General features: G+C 38.9%; 1 long non-coding RNA gene across 1 annotated transcript in view; it reads left to right on the forward strand.

Annotated features, from left to right (window-relative positions):
- The window catches only part of LOC309632531, a 38668-nt gene extending 35170 nt beyond the window's left edge, over window positions 1–3498 (forward strand). Inside the window, exon 3 of the long non-coding RNA XR_014246956.1 lies at window positions 55–3498. This is a non-coding gene — a long non-coding RNA (uncharacterized lncRNA). The remainder of the gene's footprint in view (window positions 1–54) is intronic.
- The last annotated feature ends 19537 nt before the right edge of the window (window positions 3499–23035 follow it).

The raw sequence follows: 23035 nt of genomic DNA on the forward strand, positions 1-23035 counted from the left end.
AAGTGCTTAATGCCATGCTTAAAATAGAGTAATGTTACCCTCTACTGTTTCTAGGGAGGATTCAGAAGTTAACTTTAGATACCAATCTACTGGGCATTCCACCTGCAGAATTTAACCTAAGGCCACGAGGTTTGCTACTACTGTTCATCAGCTCGTTGCAACAGGTGTGTCACTGGTCAGACCCAGTAGAAGGAGAGTCTTGACTTGAAAGGGACATGAGGTACTGGGCTAAGGTGGGCGTTTCCAGGTCTAAGAGACTTACTCAAAGGTGCTACGAGCTATAAAAATGGCATAGATGATAAATGGGCAACATATTTTGTCGAACTTTGGTTTTATCCTTGTACCTAACATGATGCATATATATATTCTTCTTATGTGAAGAATCTTCCAATTACCTGTGCAAACACCTACCTGTCTGATGTCAAAGTTTTAAGTAGCTTCCCCCTACTCGAACCAGATTAGCTTAATCATTTGAAAAGCTTTGCCCTCTAGGGCAGGGAATTGGGGTGCAGACAGGTGTTATAGAACTGCTGTAGGGCTTTTTCAGATCCTGGGACCAAGGTTTCATATTGTGCATGTATTAGGTTTCTCAAAACACAGGGGGTTGAAATAGTTAAAAAATAATTTTATAGAAGCGAAAGTAGATGTTAGAGATTTTAATCGCCTCTCTTCGGTCACTCCCTAAGTGTCTGTCAGTCAGTCAACATTTACTGAGGACTTCCACATATGAGACTTTTCCTATGGTAGAAAGATAGTATAGATCAAGGGATCTAGAACTCAGAATCTGTTTCCGGCGGATATCAGATGTAAATATGATAATTACAGGAAGAAAACTACCTGGTTGTTAGGTTCTCCTGAAACGGAGAAGGACCCTGTGGTCCTTGCCCCCCACCCCCCCCATGTCCTCCGCCTGCCTTTTGTCTGTGGAAAAACTTTAGCCAAAGAATAAGTTTAATCAGAGAAGTGAGAAAATGCAGAAACAAAGGAAAACAGTCAAAGGAGACCAAATAATAATAATCATTAAGCATAGTCAAGGACCTTTAGCTCCTCCTTAAGGGCTGTAGATAATATCCTGAGCCACATCCTGTGAGCTGTTTTGCAGGTACTGAAGCCCCCGCCAGCTGGAGGAGGATGATTGCATGATGACCAGACTGAAGCCATGACATAAGCTGCTCCACTTCACACAATTCCGAGAACTGGCCTCAAATAAATGGGAACAAACCCCGGAACTAAAGGTTAACTGTACTTAAAACAACCGAGGTGACACTGATCAGACCACCACATGACTGGTTTCAAGACGACTGTCAGAACTGACTGTGCTGTTCTCTCTCCCTCCGCCTACAACCCCGAAACTCTCCTTTAAAAGCCCCTGTCCCCTGAGGAGCCAGCGGGAGTTGGTTCTCAGACGGGAGTCCACCCTCTCCCCCAGTTGCCAGCCTCCGACATAAAGTCAGCTTTCCATTCCTACCAACACGTGTCTCTCGAGGATTGGCTCTCAAGCGGTGAGCAGCCGGACCTGGGTTCAGTAACACTCCCAGTTCTATCTTTCAATCCTGATAACCTTCATTTTTCCGTTAGTTATTCTTCATCTATATTGCTGTAGTGCTGTAGGATAACTACATTATCAGTCATTTATTTCTCTTCCTGCGAGCAATTTTTGATAGTAAAGACAATGGGAAGAGTCAGGAAACCTATGAGGTACCTCGGAGAGAGGAAAGAGGCTATCTCCAAGAGAGGAGAAACAGGTAGGCAGTAGCACAAGTCAGAGCAGTAGTGTGGCTTACGGAGGGAGGCCCAGCGGGTTCTAGTTAATTCTATCTCTGATATGGGACAAGGTGTTTTCTTTATAACTCCCACTGCTTGTGGGATGGCGTAATGGTACAACCTTTGAAAAATATTTTGGCAGTTTTGCACAAAGTTAAATACACACTTTCCATATGGCCCAGCCATTCCACTCCTAGGTATTTACGTAAGGGAAACGAAAGCATCTGTCTACACAAAGACTTATACATGAATGTTCATAGCAGCTTTTTTTGTAGTAACTAAAAACTGAAATGTCCATTTACAGTGAATGGATAAACAAGCTGTGGTACATCCATACCTTGGAATACCACTCAACAATAAAAAGGAATAAAACATTGATAATGAACATCATGAATGAACTACAAAATAATTATGCAGTGTGAAAGAATTCAGACAAACAAAATATTCTATGTGATTTCATTTTGTATAATATTCTACAAAATGCAAACTACCTATAGTGGCAAAAATATATCAGTGTTTACCTTAAGACTGGGGAGGACTGGAGAAAGGGTTTACAAAGGGGCGTGAGGAAATGTTTGGATGTGACGGATGTGTTGAGTGTCTTGATTGTGACGACGATGATGATGATGTGTATGCGTATTAAAATTTATCAAATTTTGTACATTAAATATATGTCGTTTATTATATCTATTCTACCTCAATGAGGCTGTTAAAATATGCTTTAAAACTCTTCAGTGGAACACTTTAATATGGCTGTCATGCCTGCCACCCCACATTTTGCCCTCTAAATTCCAGAAACTTCACTGAAACTCTTTCAGCGACTCATACCGAGGCTCTCAAAACCCAGTGTTTTCTCTACCTGGAGTGTACCTGCTGCCCACAGCCTAGGTCATCCTACTTACCTTTTACTTCTCAGCAAGAGATCATTGCCTTCAGATACTCTTCCCTAGCTCCACAATAATGGATTTGGCCCTCCCTTCTTGGATTTCTCCTTTTACAGCATGTTATTACAATTCATTTTAAATACTGTTTCTTTTCTTATACACGCCACCAGAATGTAATCTCCACAGTCAGGTATCACATCTGTTTGATTTACCACTGTATCCCCAGCAATTAATCCTATGCCTGACACAGTAGAAACTAGAATATTTGGTGAATGAAGGGACTGATGTATGAAGGGAACGATGTTTTTATAATGAGGACAAGTGTTCTAGGTCACTGGCAGTGGTGCAGGTGGGGACCCAAGACCCTGAGTCTCTGAGGTCTGCACACAGGAGCTTCACTGGGGAGTGTTCTTGGGAACAACACTTGTGAGGAAACAGGGAAACGGGACTGGGCAGAGGGAGAAGTTTAACGGGGACACATTTGTAGCAGTAACCTCCCTGGTCCCATGGGGCACCTCAGTTGGGGGATGGATCTTCCAGTTGCCCAAACAGAGGCAAGGGGGCTGGGCCTCTGTATCTCACATGTCAGTACTCCATGGCTTAAGTGAAACCTTCATGAGGCAACTTACTTCTGTCAGGGAAATTTCCAGAAAAGGCTCAGGTGTGAGCCCTCTGCCTCCAACACACCCATCCTCTGGGGGATGAGAGTCTTGAATCTGGAAGGGGAACTGGGCCACAGATAGATGCACCACAGAGATGACAGGGCAACACATTTCAACAGGAGACAAAGGCTTAGACTTGGCTTATGAGGGCAAACCTTGTGATGGCCTTGGAATCCAAGTGAGTAAAATGTCATGTTCTGAACACTTTTCCTTTTATGAAGCTGCTGCTCTCAGAACTGTTTCAAAATGCAGCATAGAAAGCATTAAATTAACCTTTTCAGCTAAAGAAGATAAACTAGAAGTGTCAAATGACTTGTGATTTAGAGTCTTCTGACAGAAATAAGCATTGGCTTCATAGAGAAGAAAATTCAAGAGATAGCTGTTGAGCTAAGAGGAATGGCATTCAACTGCTAAAGAATTTTGTAACTACACAAATACATTTTAGGAGGTAAAATCTCTGGGGCGGTGAGTTAAATGTGAGTATATTTCCCCCCCTCGCCTGCAAACCATTTGGATCCTCGGCTTTCTTCTGTGACATCAAGATCACTTCATAGGAAAAAGGTGACTACTTCTACCAGTTTCCACATCCTTCTGTTAAAAACAAAACTTTTTCACAGTTCAGAGCAAAATTTGCTCCATAAATTATTTTCAAATTTTTTTTTTTTGTAATTGAAACTGAATTTTTCACAGATGGCAATAAAAATAACCCATTTTAAAAATCTCTTCTTCTAAAAGGGAATACTGGGACACTGTTACCAGTGAAATGGTTTCTGTTTATTTTATTCTGGTTTCATCTCCTTCTGCTATTCAATTCTCAGTCTGGCCTTTGCATGGAGAACAGAGGATGCAAAATATAATGACAGAAGGACAAAGAGTGTTGATCAAATTGTCATTATGATTAAGACAGAAAATTGTAAATCAAACATTTAAGTTTCTTAAAATGAAAGACAATTTTCAATAAGACTTGAATAATAGATTTATTTGTTCAAAATTCTTACACTGATTTAAAAACTAGCAGTACATCACAGAGGTTGAGGATAAGTAGCTGACAAACCTTGTTTAAATCCTAGCTCTGCCACTTAGTAATTTTGTGACTTTGTGCAAATACTTAAATTATCTGTCTCAAATTCCTCATCTATAAAAGAGAAGGTAATAGTATTTTTATCAGGTAGTTGCAGGAATAAATTTGGTACTATACATAGAAATAAATTGTAAACTACCAAGAACTATATATAGTTCATATATAAGGGACCTAGAGACCTAGAAAGGAATCCTGTTCTCTAGATCAGTTACAATCATTCATATCATTTTTTTAAAAACATGTTAAATTATATTTTGTGTACTTAACATTATAAATATAATTAAAGTATTACATATCACTAACATATGAAAATAATGTTTTTCCAAATATTGGTAGGGACATACCCATTAAAAAAGATTTTCTTAGGCAACGAGATTACCATCAGACCTAGCAATAAAGTGCTAACGTGGGCTCTGATATGCATAGACCCTCATTTTATTAAACCACATACATATTTGTTAGCGGAACGCTCTAATTACTATTCAGGGGTTCTTAACCAGGAGAAGATATTAGAATCACCTCTTGGGCTATGTAAACATACACAGACGTGGGTCTCCACACCAAGATGCTGTTCAATGGTTTTTCTGGGTCTTATAAATTTGTCTCCTTAAAAGTTTTCCACCAACTATTCAGATGAGAAATCCTATGTAGGATGATCACAAGGGAATCAGGGAATCACACCTCCTTTTTGCCTTTTACTTCACTCCTGAACTGGAGTTGAGATATTTGTCAAACCCAGAATGCCGTGTAGCCATGGGATTCAGGAGAAGTTGGCCACTCCCATGTCTGTGTGACGGGTTCTCTTTGAACGGCACTTGGGACTCCCTCTTTTAAGGACCCCTACTACTCTCTCTTTCTCCCCCATTTGGTTAATATAGTCTGAAGCATTTTCCTCACTTGACCTTGAAACTTGATGCTCAAAGTGAGGGTCATTAGCATCACCTGGGTGCTTGCTGGAGATGCAGAATTTCAGCCCTACTAGAGAGTGAAGCCAAATCGGAATCTGAAATTTAACAAGATCCTCGGTTGATTTGTGTGCACATTAAAGTTTGAGAGGCACTGTGATACAAAGCCAAGTAGAACCCAGAGGAAAGATCATGGAGTGCATGTTATTTAGAGAGAAATTGTGTTATTTTGACTTTTTTCATGGAGTTTTTTTCCCCCCAAGGTTTGTTTGTTTAATTGGTTGGTTGATTGATTTGGCATCAGAACTAAAAATAGAAGAAAGGGGTTAAAGTTAGGTGAGGCCTTAGGCCAGAGGAGGTAAAGAACCTCTTGAAACCTGTTATTCGTCCCTGGTCTCGAAGGATAGGAGTTTGGAACAGGGCACTTAGTAATGCACAGTGGGCCGTTGGCTTTGTCCTCTATGCAAACATCTCCGGGAGCCCTGGTGGGGAGGCGTCAGCTGGCGGATGATTTAGTGATTCATAGTTCCAGCCGTCAGAGGCAGAACCAACGGTAAAAATGGGACTCTGCCTGCACTTGCATTCTTTTTTTATCATTGAGAATATATTAAACAATAAATCATTTTGCTGTTTTTAATGACAAAAACATTATCACTCTTATCATTAATAAAATGTGCTCTGACATCAGTGATATAGGGGTGTCTCACGGCTCTCCCTTTAACATCAGTGGGTGGGAAGAGAAGAGAGTGTGTCACAGAATCATGTTTAACTGTTTCTAAACTATTTTTATTTCATTATTTTTAATTCTCAGTTCCTATGCTGTTTAAGGAAATGAAGCAATCCAATATGGTCCTTCTATAGCACCATTATATGAGTGGATATGTGTAAGTTTTACCATGTGTAAGTTCCAAGCTAGCTTAAATAAAACCAAATTCTGAAGAGAGAATGAGATTAATCCACCTTGGGTCAGATATCTAGTTCTGATCTAATCAGCTATGAGCTGAAGATAGGGGATATATAGTATAAATAAAGATGAGGAGGGCTCACTTCTGTGGGCAGGGTAGCAGTTCCAAAGAAGAGGGAAGATAATCAGTGGGTACCATATACCATCCATCTATCATTATAGATCATCCTAACTAGATTTGGCATCAACAACCATACCAAACAAATGAAGGATAGATATAAGTTCATATTGTGAGTCCTGTAACAAGCATGATGAACCACGTCAAAGGTAGATTTGTATTTATATCCTTTATATGATTCCTATGAAGGCATTTCTGCTTTGTGGCTATTTGTAGCAGAGCAACCAAAGAAGCTTTATTTTTCTTAAACAGTCGTTACACCTTTTGGCCACCATTCTTCCGTAGCTTACTAGTTGCTAAGTGAACCTTTCTGCTGCTCAAGAATCCCAGCTGCAAAGATTTCCAATAGTATCCTGCTATGATGCCTCAGGGCTGCATCAGACCCTTTTAAATGTTTGCAGCTGTTCCTTTTCCAAGTGACTACTTTGGAAAAAATACCACATTTGCCCCATATTGGGACATTTTAACAGAATAGACTGCCTTTTAAAAAAGTCTGTTACCAGATTGCTGACATTCTTACATAAAAATGATCATTTTTCTAAATACTTTAGAAATTAACATGCCTATTTTTTAATGCCTGTAGCCCTGTTCTCCCAGATGATTCCTACAAAATAGTTGCTGCCCTGTGTGCAATAAAATGGCTCTTTGAGATGGGCATGTACCTTGTTTTGCCCCATCTACCTCAATGTTGGAAAAAAGGTTTACACTGATGAGCCACATCTTTCACCCTCACTTTCTGGCTAACAACAAAGATTGGCTAAAAATCTGGCTGGATTTAGGGGCTGAGGCTTTCAGCCATGGAGCCAGTAAAATGACTGACTTCGGCAGTAATTAGAGATGCAACATTCTTGGACAGTAATGTCAGGTGGTTATGACAAGGGTCTCTCCAGGTATTGCAAAGAGTTTAGTCAACAGCCCAACTGGAAATTCTGCCAACTTGGCTACAACAATGCTACAGCCGTCTTCTCATCTGAAGCAAGAGTTTCCAAGGCTCAGAATGATTCACAAGGACACTCAAATCTAGCTTCTTCTCAGGATCCCTGCTGCTGTTTAGAGTGCAACATTGTTATTCATCCATCCATTTACTTATTTACAATATTGGGAAAAACATGTAGAAAGACATCAGTGATCATAACAGATGAGGAAGGAGGGAGAGAGAATAACCCCCAGTGTATATGCTCCTCGACCCCTGCTCTTACCCCATGGGATTCAGAGCTAGTTCTCTGAAATTATACCACTGTTACATATACTTACTTATATTCTAAGTATTGGTCAAATAATCTGGCTGATAAATCATCAAGGCAATCAGAGCAAAAGATTCCGAGGAAACTACCAAAATCTCTATTTTTTCATCTGGATTACCAGTTCTCATATATATGAGAAATTTAAGACTGTCACCGATGGTCAAGATCTTTGTTGAAATGCAGATTCCTGAGACAGGAGCTTCTGATTCTGAAGTATCAGGAATGGGCCCAAGAATCTGTATTTATTGTAGAGTTCCCAAGATGATTCCTATGCAGCCAGACCTACAAACATCCTTTGACTGAAGTTTGGGAATGAGACTATCTAAAATTAATCTGGTTAATTCAGGGTAGCAGAGGGGAAATCAATCAAACAAGTTGTTTAACTGAAGTTTGTACTTCAGGAGATACACTGATTGAATGAATTTCCTTTTTTTTTAATCATCAGTTTTGTTGGCACCATATAAACAAAAGGCAGGGCTTTTAAAAAAAATCTCCTTAAGTAAAAATGAGTGAAAAGGCAAATTTGATCAACTGAATTACAAATGTCAACAACATTTGAAGAAACCCTAAGAATTGTGTCAGGCAAAAACAATGATTCTTGCTGTTCCTTCTTTCTACCCATTACCTCTAAATAGAAATAAGATTTACTTTATGTCTGCCTTGCTGGAACATAATGGTTACCTTCCTGGATAAGCATCAGAATATACAATCAGTGGCTCAGTGAGATTAATCTTTACAGCAAACTGTCCTCCCCACCAACCTTACGGGATGTTGAAAGAGCAACGTCACAGCTTTGCATATTCCATGGCTCGAGTTGTCAGGGGGTGAGCCGGTGACCGAGGCAGCCAACTGCCTGTGAGTCCGGAGCACTCCTTCTCTCTTTCAGTCTTACCTTTCAAATTTAAAATGTTTGGGTTTTCTCCAGGGAGACATTTCACTTGACAATATGCCCCAGGAAATCAAAGAAACATGGAGGTAAAGAAGGCAAGCATGAGAGAGTAGACCTTTTCCTCCCTGTCACCCTGGGGGTCTCTAGTGCACGTGATTCTCCCCACCTATGACAGCTCACCCCCTAGGACTGAAGGGATGGAAGGGATCCTTAAAGAAAGTCACAATGACAATTATGAGTTTTCTTTTAGAGCCATATATGTGTTTAGGATAGATGAGGTGCCAGGAGGGAAACTTGGGTTCAGTAGAGCTTCTCAGGAAGATCTCAGAGTATTTTTATCTGGAATGGGGACTAAAATACTGTATGAAGAAAACTAAATTGTAAGAATTTTATCAGGTAAGGATTTTCACTGGCTTACTGTGAGTACTGTTTCTACTACTTTGATCACTACTACTGGAGGTTAACATTTACTGAGTGACAACCGTCTGCCAAGCAAGGGGCCAGGGGCCAAAAATTTCTCCCCACACCCTCTGACCCTATACAAATTAGGAAGTGAAATCTCATGCAGTGTAAACCCATCAGTGGTTCTTCATATAGCCAGTGGAGGAGTCTGAACTTGAACCCAGATCCATCTTGACTCCAAAGGCTAAAATCTTCTTGCTTGCCACATACTACTATTTTTCCAAATATAATGATACAGTAAGTGTTATCACTTACTGAATACCCACCAAGGGCCACACACTTTGCATATATTATTTTATCCTCATCACAAGGAGGAAATTAAAACATAAATAACTGACTCAAGGTCACATAGGCTGTTATTTGCAGAGATGGAATTTCAATTTCTGTCTACGTACCTCATTTTCTTTTCTCCAACACAGGCTAGGTGTGCTGGAAGCAGAGGTGGGTGTTTGGATTGCTTGCTTTGGAAAATATGTTTCATCAATAACATAAAGTTCATGAAAAAGAAAAACACTGGTCTTTCTATCCTTTCCTTTTGCATCCCTTCTACAATCATATCAAAAAAGACTCTTGTTCTCTCCAATTAACTCTTCTATTTTTGTTAGGAGATGAAGGCAAACTAGTGATGGAAGGGAAAAATAAGAGATTTTTTGTTTAACTACAGAAAGGCCAATTTTGTCTCAAAGATATTTAAGCCACCAAACCCCTCCCTTCATGAGCTGAGAATATTAATTTGAATTCCTGCAGAGGAAAAGTTAATCGTTTTGCCTATGGGGAGAATGTGGTGTTTCTTGGAACATGTGAATCCTTCCATTAATTTAATGGAAACTCAAAGTGAGGGAAATATCTGGAAGACACATTCTATGATAGTCATCATAAATCTGTAAGAAACCAAAGTATAAATTGGACACAAGCACAACTCAAAGTTCTAAGTAGAGTCGAGTCATTATTGTCCAGAAAGTGTGGGGACTTCCCTGGTGGCGCAGTGGTTAAGAATCTGCCTGCCAATGCAGGGAACACGGGTTCGAGCCCTGGTCCAGGAAGATCCCACATGCCGAGGAGCAACTGGGCCCGTGCGCCGCAACTGCTGATCCTGCGCTCTAGAGCTGGCAAGCCACAACTAATGAGCCCACGAGCCACAACTACTGAAGTCCGTGCACCTAGAGCCTGTGCTCCGCAACAAGAGAAGCCACCGCAATGAGAAGCCTGTGCACCGCAGCGAAGACCCAACGCAGCCAAAAATAAATAAATAAATAAATAAATTTAAAAGAAAAAAGAAATTGTGAATTTTGCCTTTTGCTTTGTAGAACTAATTGCGTACTCTGCCTCCGTTAACAAACTGACACAAGGTGGGTTCATCAAAGTGGGTTGCAAAGCGGTGTGTAAATTAACTATGGGGTCTTTCAACATCCAGTGCATTAAACAAGAAATCTGTGGGAAAATGTTAAAAACTTGTTCAGAAAGTTAAGTGTTGGGTAATTCCAACAGTTTAGAGATATCTGCCTGTGGAAAACAAGACGACCATCTGCAGCTTAGTAAATGTGTGGTGGGTGAATTCCAGAGTGATGCTGGGTGAGATTTGCAGGCTGTTCCGTACATATCACCAGTCACAGCTGTGATAGTATTTTTTTCTGTTACAGCAATTCCTTTTTTTGATACTCACAGGGCTTATGTCAAGAAAGAAAATGTTCTTCCTTCCTATAGCTTCTGATAAACCTATCTTGTCAGCACATCCTGCTTTCCTGAGATTAAAAAAAAGAATCTAGTAAATTTTTTAAAATGCTAATTTTTGTTTTCCATCCCTATGAAAGAAGAGGAATACAAATTCTTGGCTCTGCTAGGTTTGTTGCCCTGATTATCAAACCACACATCACATTCCTGTTAACAAAATGACACACTTGGTAAGGGGATCACCTAGCAGCTTCTATTTTGTCCTTGAAATTCCTAAACTCTTAGGAAGAAAAAAAAATGCAGCTCCAAACTCAGTTAGCTTAGCTTTAAATTCAGTAAATAATTACATTTCTATGTTAGTGTTCTCTTTCTCCCTTCCTCTCTACCCACCCCTCCCTCTACTATATATGTGTGGATGTGTGTGTGGATGTGTGTGTGTTTGTGGATGTCTGTCTACTCGATGTGGAGGAAGGGACCATCAATTTTAAAAAAGCTCAAAACCTACCCTTCCTGCTGTCTCCAATGAGCAATCAAAAAGCAATGGTTCATTTTATCACTTGATAAAAATATGTCAGTATATCATACAGAGCACTATATTAAAATATATTGGAATTTCCCATTTTAAAATATGGAGCACATAGTTATTATTCCAGTTTGGAAATTATCCCGTCGTGTACCCTGGGACACATCACATACACATAACACCTACATGCATGCTTGTGTTTGCACCTCCAATGTTCCTCTCTGTAAAGGAGATTGGGCTACTGTTTAAAGCTTGAGTAGAATCACTTATTGTTCAGCTGTAGTCACTCCCCCATCCACTCCTTTGGGAGGGGCATGCTTCTCTTTGTGACCTGCTCCAGCCAATGGAATTTGAGAGAAGTAACTGTGTGCGTTCTGGCAGGAGAGCCTAAATATTAAGAAACATTGTATGTTTTTATTCATGTATCTGGGGTCTTCCAAACTTTGTCATTAGAAGAACATCCTGAAGTAGCTGCAGGCCTAGAATGAGACTCATAAAGCAGACCTGGAAGGACCCACGGCGTGAGGCAGAGGCTCAGAAGTCCCACTGCCAGCAAACTGAGACAAAGTCATGCTAGGTGACCTGTAAACAAGAGAACAAATGATTGTCATTTTATGCCACGGGGTTTTGGGGTGTTTTGTTACACAGCGTTTAAAGTGGCAGTACAGGAGCAACACACCAGCACAGCTTATAGCATTAATATTCTGTGATTCTAATTCTATGCTTTATTCTGGATTATGCCTATCAACTACTTACTCATCTTAAAAAGGTGTAAAGTTTGCACATGAATAATAATATGACTTCTTGGTAATTACCAGAGGTTTTGTTTTCCATGTATTTTTCTGTGTATGCTTATGTAGTCTAGGCTTAATTCAGGGATTTGATATTAATAACCCGTCTTCTCTGACAAGCACATATTAGGGAGTCAGATGAGAAGTTATTTTCGGGGCGGTATCCTCAACTCTAAAACACTTTCCATCATGTTCTGACCAAGTTACTTGACTTCTTTAAAAAAACTGGAACAAATCCTATTTAAATATCTCCATTTTTCCCCTCTGACCTAGCATAGGCACGAAGGACTTGGAAATTTTGACAAATATACTAGTAGCCTCTGAAAAATCATGGTGGCGATTAGAATGGACATATCCACGTTACATCTTTTGCTAGTTTATTCTGTGCATTTAGATGGTTGATGCGGCAGATGATTTTGATGTGAGTAGCTCTCTAGATGACTATCTTGGGGGTACTGACATCTTCTGATTTATGTAGTTGGAAGTGGACCTGCAAGGTAGTAAATTCCACATTAGCATGAGCAAGGCAAATTGAGTGATAATCCCTGAACAATGCTGAGAAACTCTCAAATTCTTGCCTTCCACTGTTAACGCCTCCTGTTCACAGGTCACTTCTTGCACTGCACTGAAAAGTGGCTCTTAAAGCCATACATTTGCACCTGCCTCAAGGAATTGACTTAGCTGCTCTCCTTGTTAGCATACTTTGTACACTTCATTACTTCAGAGACCTTGCTAAAGATGTGACCCTGGGTAGCTGTTGTTGCCTTCTTTGTGAATCGAAAGCTAACCAAGCTTAAGAGCTAGATTAAGTGGCATGGAAATTTCAGAAGACAGCTGGTGCCCTACTCTGAAATGGAAATACTACACTTAGGTCTAATGTTTCATTCTTATGCAGTAGAGATATATTAGGCCCCAAGAGGAACAACACAACAGAATTCTTTCAGGCATCAATAATCTTTTTCTTCTATTCTTTAGTCATTGGAAACCTGGCCATAGATTGCCATTGGCCATTATGATAGGTAGGACAAGAAGGGAAATTATCTAACAATCTACCTCTATCTATCTATCATCTATGTATCTACCTATCTCCTTCCCTCCCAATCTTGCTATCTAGAAACATGGGGGGGGGGAGGTAGCTTGTTTATTTTCTGAGATTAGGAACCCCTAATTTAAAAATCAGTCTAGGCTATTATGAATTGAAGATCAGATTTTTCTCTTATTAGTGCTGCTAGTAGCAAAATGCTTTATAGGTTTTTTCTTTGCAAACTGATTATGCTGTGCAGGAAAATAAATTCCTTAAGACATCCTCCATGAGCCTAAACCACAGATGACTTTTAAAATAACAAAAATTAGCAAAAATGGAAGTGTGCTTTCATACTGGCTATTTTAAATATTCATGAAAAAGGCTGCTAATTTACTTTTGACTACTGTTCACATTTTCTGACATGGATATTTTCTGTCTGAATGCATATTTTACTTCTCAAGAAAGAGAACAGACAGTGGAAGGGAAATAGCATTTATCTACTACCTACACCAAGAATTTTGCTATGAGAGCAATGTAGAATTTTTTCATTTAATTTTTTAAGGATTAACATTGCTATCAATCAGGATAATAATTATATTTGCCATTATTACACAACCTTCAAATAGAGAATTTGGATAGCTTTTACTCATCTATATTATATCACTATAAAACTGGAATGGTGTTATTAGTTATTATTTCAAGAAGGAAGACACAGGGTTTTAGGTATCGTATCCAAGGCCATATAATATTCAGTGATCGAGACAGGCTTAATACGGTGTCTAGATGTCCCAAGCCGTGCTTGGTATGGGGTATCTAAAGAGCTGACTTATTTCCCTATCTAGGAAAATGCTTAGTTTTCTGATAACTTTCACTTATTGTAGATCTCAGCAGCAATCAGAGTTTAAACTCCATTATATCTCATAATAAAAATAATTGCCATCTCCTTTGCAGTATAACAAAAGTTCTTAGAGCAAAAACAATAATAATAATTTAGGTCAGCCTTATTGTTCAGGCAAGTTTAAATTTGATTGCCAAAAAAATTTCCCCCAACTCCACTGACGCTATTAACTAGGCCACCCCTATTCTTATGTTTCATAGCACACTTTGTTACTTTTTCATGACTTTAATTTATTATTTGTATATCTAATCAATGTTTATCTTCTCTACTGGAAACACAATGAGGTCGGGTATTATCTATCTTAAATAATAATAAATCCAGTGAATAGCAAAATTTTGTATATATAGAATGTCTTTAAAATGAATAAATCCCATCTTCTGCTAATCTTGGGCCTCTTGTTATTTGTGTATTTGCTTAACAAAACCAGCTGGTCATGTAGAAGGATTCACACTAACAAATATAACCCAAACTGAAATAATGAAAGCCCATGGATTTGATGTAATTTTCCTGGAAATTCTAGCAGAGCTGGTGCTTAACTCCATTTATGGTGTATTGACATCTGTATTTAATGACCATTAAGTCTCCACCAAATTGATATGGGGGAATGTACCATATAGCCATTGTTACATTTTCCTTCTTGCCTTTGCAAACTTATGACACTTAAATTCACTTGGTTTTCTCGGGAAAGACCAAGTCCAAGTCATCACTGCCTTCTCTCATGCATCTGTGAAAGTGTATGTATGTGTGCGATAGGAATAGCTCTCATCCTGTCCTCAAGATTAGTTACAGTCTCGACAAATGCTTCTGATGACTGGGATTTACCTAGATAACCTTCTGAGACCTTAATTTACTCTGTCTGTAAGATAGCCTCTTTTGCCAATCAAACAGCAGTTTTCCTGATGGAAGCATTGACACTGACATGAGTTAACTTGCCCAACATTAGACATCTAGGAAGTTGATGAGCTAAGATCAAAATTAGGTTTATCTTACTCCACAGACTTAGCACTGGCTCATTATTTATACAACAAAGGTAATAACAGCGCTTGATTCAGGCCACAAGGATTATATTCATATAGGTCAAGCTCTGAGTACAGTCTTGCTAATTGTAAGTTAAGTAAAATCGATTCTAGCTATACACAACTCTACTGGTCATATGCAGTGCCTGAACCTGAAATAGGACAGCAACACGGGGGGAAGAAAAGGGACACTCATGCCAGTCAGGGATTGTTAACTCTATTTTGTAGGCAAGAAGTAGTTACTCCAGAAAATACAATACCAGTTCTTGCTCACCAAATAATTGGTTATTTTTATTCCTTTGTTTTTTCCCCTCTGATTCCAGCATATTTTAATGTTGGTGTTGTCCATACACTTAGAATGCCTCAAGTAATTAAGTTCGCCACAATAAATTCACTCAAAAACAAAAAAGAGGTATTACAATTCTCCTGTGCTCCTCTGACCAAAAGTGAATTGTGTTTGGAGTTGCTGACATACTGGGGAGGACTGTGGTTCTTTAGGTGGCTTTTTCATCAGAAGTGGCCTGAAAAGGGTGAAGAACAGTATCCTATTCTTTAGGAACCAACAGAGGCCAGATATGAAACCAGGCAAGAGGGAAGCATAACACCAAAGATGTTCTTATATAATATTCAGATTTAGGAGATGGAATAACAAAACTGAATGGGAAGCCCATTGAGCGAACCCATAGAGCAGGAAGCTGAAGCTGAAGCCCAGACCAGTCAAGGGGAAACAGGTCCAGGAAGGTGACACAAGTTGTGGTATACACTGATCCTGAACGATGTCGTAAAGGTTTAGAGACAAACCCAAGTCATCAGAAAAAGAAAAAGTGGGAAAGTGAGAGAGAAGATCAAGTCAGCCAACCAGGCTGTTCACAGAGAAGGGAAAGGCCATTCAATGAGACAATTTTCACTGGCTTTGTCAGGGCTTAAAATTCAAAGGTGTAACTAGTGGTCAAGGGAGAGGGCTTACATCAGATTAAAGTCGTTTAACTACTCTGAGCCACACAATCAAGACCGAACTTCTCCTTAAAGTAAAAATATTGGATTTTTTCCAATAAACTAAGAGGATCATCTTTAGTTCTGAATTCCATCATAAGGCTAGCTTTGACAAGTGAGACAGAATGGAGGTGGAAGGAGGTGGTAATGAGAGAGAAAGGGAGAGGAAAGGAAAACAGCCTAGGAGGAAAGGGAGCGAAGGAATAGGAAAAAAATAAAAAGATAAAGGAGAGAGAATTGCACTAGAAGGAGACCCAGAAGGCCGCCATCAATTGCCTTAGTTTACCAACTTCCACTTAAGAACGTAACATTATGTAGTTCTCTCAAGAAGAATACTTTCTTCTCTTATCACAAATATGATATGCGAACAATCAAGGGAGAATGTGGCCACGTCAGTGAGATTTGGAAAACAGCCATTAATCATGGGATCAATAGCTCTCTATCATGAAACTAGAAGAGCTGGTCACAAATTGGCCATGGTTTTCCCCCTTTGGCACATGATTATCCTCATTGACTACAAAGGTAACTGTAGAGATAGTTTTGTTGTAACTCAAAGAAGGCTTCGAAGTTTTTATTTCTAGAGAATATTGTGTTTGTATACCACCTCCAAATAGTCAAAGCAGTTTTATCTCTAGTCCCTCATTTCACACTCACAATAATTCTGTGAGATAGTTGAGGAAGTTTTTATCATTTGTCTTTTGTTAAAAATTTTTTTGATGTAAAAATTGTTGAATGTTAGTTGACCCATCAATTATTTAGAAGTGTGTTGTTTAATTTCCAGATTTATGGGAGGTTTTCTTAGACATCTTGATTAACTCCTAATTTCATTCTATTATGTTTGGAGAATACACTGCAAGTGATTTTGATTATTTTAAATTTATTGAAATGTGTTATAATCTAACTTGGTGAATTATCAGGTAGAATTCTTTAGTGATGGCTCTAGTGTTCTATACAAATTAATTAGATTTAAGCAATGTACTGATTTATGTCTAATTGTTCTATCAATTGCCAACAGACAACTATTAAAATACCTTACTGTTAACCTTGAAATTGCCTAGTTCTTCCTTTAATTCTATAAATTTTTGCTTCGTGTATTTCAAAACTCTGCAAATAGGCACATATACACTTAATAATTGCTGTCTTCCTGATACATTGTTCCTTTTATCATTATGAAATGCCCCTCTTTATCTCTAGTAATACCATTTGTCTTGAAAGCCATTTTATCACATGTTAAAATATCCACTTCAGTCCTCTTACGTTTCATGTTTGCATGGCATATCTTTTTTCATCTGTTATGTTTTCAGCTTCTCTAGTCTTTGTATTTAAAGTGTTATCTTTCTAGCCAGTATATAGTCTTGCTTTTTTAAAATCCATGTATCAATCTCTGCTTTTTAACTAGAGTGTTTAAAAAAGTGTTATCCAATTTTGTCAAAATTTTATAACTTACTACTCTTTGAAAGCCACCATTAAGGAAATCAAAAGGCAAGCCCCAGTCTGGGAGAAAATATTTGCAATGCGTTTATCTCACAATGGCATTGTTCTGAGAATATGTATTAAGTAACTCAATGATAGACAAACATTCCAGTCAGAAAAGAGGCAAACAATTTTTACAAACGTTTACCAGAGCGGCAGAGTCAAGATGGCTGTGTGGGAAGACACTGAGTTAGCACCTCCCCACAACTATGGCGCCTGCCGGCCGCTGGTGGGGAACCCTAACCCCAAGGAGACAGGAGGAACCCCTAAGTGAACCGGTAGGACATGGGGGCACTGGGAAGGGGGAAGAGAAGTGGAAGCCAGACAGGATTGGCAACCCTGAGGCCGGGGAGATCAGGAAAGGCAGGTGGGAGGGACCCTCCGGGAAGAGAGGGAAAGGACCGGAGGGCGATTGCCCCGCCCACGCGGGCCCGGGGGGCCTGCTGAGCTCCCAGGCTGGTCCCATGCCCTCCAAGGCCACGGCCCACCCCCCCACCCCGCTGCATTTCCTGATTTCCTGCGGGCATAGGAGGGAGGCCAGGGATATCAGGAGAGGCAGGCGAGAGGGGCCCTCCAGGACCAGAGGAGCAGGAGAGGAGAGGAGGGCAAGATCTTTTTTGACCCATCTTCTAGAGTAATGGAAATAAAAACAAAAATAAACAAATGGGACTTAATTAAACTTAAAAGCTTTTGCACAGCAAAGGAAATCATAAACAAGACAAAAAGACAATCCTCAGAATAGGAGAAAATATTTGCAAGTGAAACAAAGGACAAAGTATTAATCTCCAAAATATACAAACAGCTCATGGAGCTCATTATCAAAAAAAGAAACAATCCAGTTAAAAAATGGGTGGAAGACCTAAATAGACATTTCACCAAGGAAGACATACAGATGGCCATGAGGCACATAAAAAGATGCTCAACATCACTAATTAATAGAGAAATGCAAATCAAAACTACAATGAGGTATCACCTCACACCAGTCAGAATGGCCATTATCAAAAAATCTAGAAACAATAAATGCTGGAAAGGGTGTGGTGAAAAAGGAACTCTCCCGCACTGTTGGTGGAAATGTAAATTGATACAACCACTACGGAAAACAGTATGGAGGTTCCTTAAAAAACTAAAAATAGAACTACCATATGACCCAGCAATCCCATTACTGGGGATATACCCTGAGAAAACCATAATTCAAAAAGAGACATGTACCACAATGTTCATTGCAGCACTATTTACAATAGCCAGGACATGGAAGCAACCTAAGTGTCCATCGACAGATGAATGGATAAAGAAGATGTGGCACATATATACAATGGAATATTACTCAGCCATAAAAAGAAAACTAAATTGAGTTATTTGTAGTGAGGTAGATGGACCTAGAGTCTGTCATACAGAGTGAAGTAAGTCAGAAAGAGAGAAACAAATACTGTATGCTAACGCATATATATGTAATCTAAAAAAAAAAAAAATGGTACTGATGAACTTAGTTGCAGGGCAGAAATAAAGATGTAGACATAGAGAATGAACTTGAAGACACGGGGTGGGGGGGGAAGCTGGGGCGAAGTGAGAGTAGCATCGACATATATACACTACCGAATGTAAAATAGTTAGCTAGTGGGAAGCAGCAACATAGCATAGGGAGATCAGCTCGGTGCTTTGTGATGACCGAGAGGGGTGGGATAGGGAGGATGGGAGGGAGGCTCCAGAAGGAGGGGATATGGGGACATATGTATTCATATGGCTGATTCACTTTGTTGTACAACAGAAACTAACACAGTATTGTAAAGCAATTATACTCCAATAAAGATCTATTAAAAAAAAAATTTACCAGGGAAGATATATGGGATGGCAAAGAACTACACCAAAAGTTGCTCAATATCATTAATCATTAGGGAAATGCAAATTTAAATCATAACAAGATATAACTATACACCCACTAAAATGTCTAAAATTAGAAAGATTGACAATACCTGGTGCTGGTAAAGATGTGGAAAAATTGGAACCCTCATACTGCTGATGGGAATGTAAAATATGACAATCACTTTGGAAAATAATTTTGCAGTTATTTATATAGTTAAATATACATTTGCCCACCATATGACCCTGCCATTCCACTCTTAGGTATTTAGGCAAGAGAAATGAAATTTTATGCCTACACAAATACTTGTACATGAATGTTCTTAGCAGCATTATTTATAATAGTGAAAACTGGAAATAATGCAAACCTCCATGACACGTGATTGGGAAAAACCATTTGTGACATAACTATAAAATGAAATACTAAACATAAGATGGAATGTAGTCGTGATATATATACACAACAACTTGAATGAATCTCAAAAATATTATGCTGAGCAGAAACCTGACTAAAAAATACAAATACTAAAATATCGTTCTTATGATATTATAGAAAAGCCAAAGCTAATCACTGTGACAAAAGATACATTAGTGGTTCCAGAGGTGGGTGTCAGGGCTAGGGTTAGAGGGAAGAAATGGACAGTAGGAGAGCGGGATAATACTTTTGAGGTGATGGATATAGTCTTTATCTTGATTGTTGTGGTAGTTACTCAGGTGTGTACATTATTCTAAATGCATTTAAATGTACATTTGAAATTAGTACATTTTATGTAAATTACAGAACAGTAAACTCGATTTTTAAAAATAGTGCTACAACAGGAGAAAGAAGGACAAACTTGATCCCATCCATTCAATCCAGTCTCTACATGAACCAGAGAGATCTTTGAAAAATATGAAAATTGTTTTATGCTTAAAATCCATCAAACACTCTTCATTGTCCTCAGGATAGAGTACAAACATTTTAGCATGGAATACAAGGTCCTTGACTATCTGGTTCCCCCAAAATCTGCTGATTTCACCCTAATTTTCCAGATCACTTTCAGTTCTCTAGACACACTAAGCTCTAATTTACATCCACGTCATTGTACATGCTATTCTATCCACCCAGAGCCCTTTTCCCCTTCTCAAGCCAAGGCTGAATATTACTTTCTTCCCTATTTGAGCACTGAGCTATGAGGTCTGTGAGTGCCTGACCCACAGTAGCTCCTCAAAAATGTTGAATGAATGCAAACCTAGATATAGGAATTTGGAGGTCGCTGAAAACAAACAGGATGATTTGTTTTTTCCAGAAAAATTTACTAGAAACGTTATAATTCCCTGCATGATTTTTAGCATTTCAACTTCGGGTTCAACCGAAAATACAGTATTCTGAAAAGTAAAACCATTAATACTATAATCTCTTGTTTTATCCAAGGTTTAGTTGCATTTTACAAGTATAATCCTATTTAGCGGGAATAAGAGTCAGAGCCCCAGCCTTTATGAATATCCTTTATTTAGACAGCAAGAAATATCCCTAGAAACAGACTTGAAATATTCTTCTACCTGGGGTGCAGGGCAGAGCATCTGGATCATTTTCAAGGCACTTTATGGCTTATGGAGAACTTTTGTGGAGTTATTCAACAGTTACAAAACCATTGTGATGTAGATGGCCAAGTATTAATCCTTTTTTTTTTTTTTTTTGTAAGAGAACTCAAAGACCCAAGGAGGTTAAGTGATTTTCCTATACACACACTGGAAGACCTAGAAATGGAACTATGGTCCTCTGACTTTCCATAATTCCATTTTGCTAATAATGACAGAAAAGGAATCATATTAGTAATTTAGGGAGAACTCGTGTGCAGTTTATGAACCTTTAAACCATTTAGCATATAGTTTCTTGGGTGGAGGTCACCCTACCCCATTCTGGAAAAGACACAAAGGTTGGAGTAATATGTTCCACACCACTTACTGGCTGAGTTGCCTTGGGCAAGCCACTTACACTTGCTAAATACCAGCTTCCTCCTAAGCAAAATTGGGAATATAATAGCAGAGATGCCATAGAATCTTTGTGAGAACTCCCGTATATAATGCATGTAAATAAACTATTAAAATACACTTTGCATAAAGTTAGCTTTTGAAATTATAATTGCCTGGTTAGCGGAGTCAGTTACAGTGACCTCTGTAGAACACTGGGTATGAGCAGAAGCTGTAGAAAATCAGGATCACTTTTTTCATGTGAGAGCGTTAAGGAATCACTAGATGGGCGCTAGATGTGATCAATAGATCTACAGGTGATGAAATCGCAGTCAGATCAGGAAGCTGTGATGGAATAAAGTTCCTGGCAGGACAATTTACTGTGAATGCAGAAATGGAGCTCGAAGGATTTTTCTGAAAGAAATAATTATAATCCCCCCAAATCAGAGATTTTGGCAATTGCCTTTTGCAATCTCTTCACATATGGCTCCTGTTCTCACTACCTAAACGCCACCAAAGACTGTTGACATTTCATTGTTGTTTTCTTTGTTGCACAAGAATTGCTTGGTCATTATAGAAAAAAATATACAGAACAAGAGTCTCATAATCTCTCTATCTGTATATAAAATTAATATTTTTGTATATGTTCTTTCTCTCTTTTGCTCAGATATTTCAAAAATAGAGATTCACCAGTGACTTTAGTCACGAAATTCAAGTGACTTTCTTGAATCTCCAATCTCCCTAAAACATTAACCCTCCCTTCATTCTTCATAAATTAGTCTTCCTCTGATTTAACACCTAATAGTAAACTTACCTACATCTCCAAACCTAAAATTCAATATGTCTTAAAATGAAATATTCTGTCCCAAACGCTCTTTTCCTCTCCTGTGTCTTTTTCTTCTGTTAATAGCATCACCTCGTCCTTTTTCCTTTCCCATTGCCTGTATCCAGTTACCAAGTTCTCCACCGCTCTCTCCCACCTCACCTCTCTTCTTTATTTCAGTGGCATTATCTTAGTTGAGGCTCTTGTTACCAAATCCCCTGACATTTTTAAGAAGATTCTCTTTTTACTATTTCCAGGCTCTCATTCCAATTCAGACTGAGCTCCTCGGTCAGATTCACCCTGTGCAACATAATTCTGATCATTTTATCTCTGTTTAAAACCTGCAGTGACCAAGAAAAGCCCTAACTCTCCAGCGTGGGCACACCAGGCCCTTTACCGCCTGGTCTCAGCTGCCTGCTTCACTGCTTTCCACACATGCCCTTCACTTACTTTATTCCCCAGAAAGACCAGACTCCTACATACTTCCTGCACGCTCTCCACATGGTCCTACTCCAGGCCTTCTTCCCGCAATTTATTTCGCGCTCAAATCTTGGTTTACCCCATATCCACATGTTGAAATACTACCTACCTTTTCATGGCTCAGACTAAATGACGTCTCTACAAAGGACATTATGATGCTTTCATTTGGAAAATACTCTCATTTTCCTTTGTCTCCCTGTGGTGAGTTCTTGCTAACTTTCTATAGCACTTGTCCCTTTCTATTTTGCATCACAAATAATTAAGTGCATAACATCCATCTGGACACACTGAGGAAAGTTGTTTCTTTACATGTGAATCCTCCGTAATGTACAGTAACTTGTTCATGGTCAGGATTCATTAAACACTCACTGAATGAATGAATGAATATCTGACTTGAGCTGATGTGGAGTTAATAATTAGACTATGTCTATGATTTTCATAATCAGAATATCTTAATTTCAATATGCTTAGTAATAAAGAAAAAAAGACAAGTGCGTATTTCAGTGTTGATGTAGTATTTCTGCTACAGATGAGCGTGTATTTCTGCTCTATTATAGTAG

The sequence above is a fragment of the Balaenoptera borealis genome, assembly GCF_965194805.1.
Source record: "Balaenoptera borealis genome assembly, chromosome: 7".
Classification (NCBI taxonomy): domain Eukaryota; kingdom Metazoa; phylum Chordata; class Mammalia; order Artiodactyla; family Balaenopteridae; genus Balaenoptera; species Balaenoptera borealis.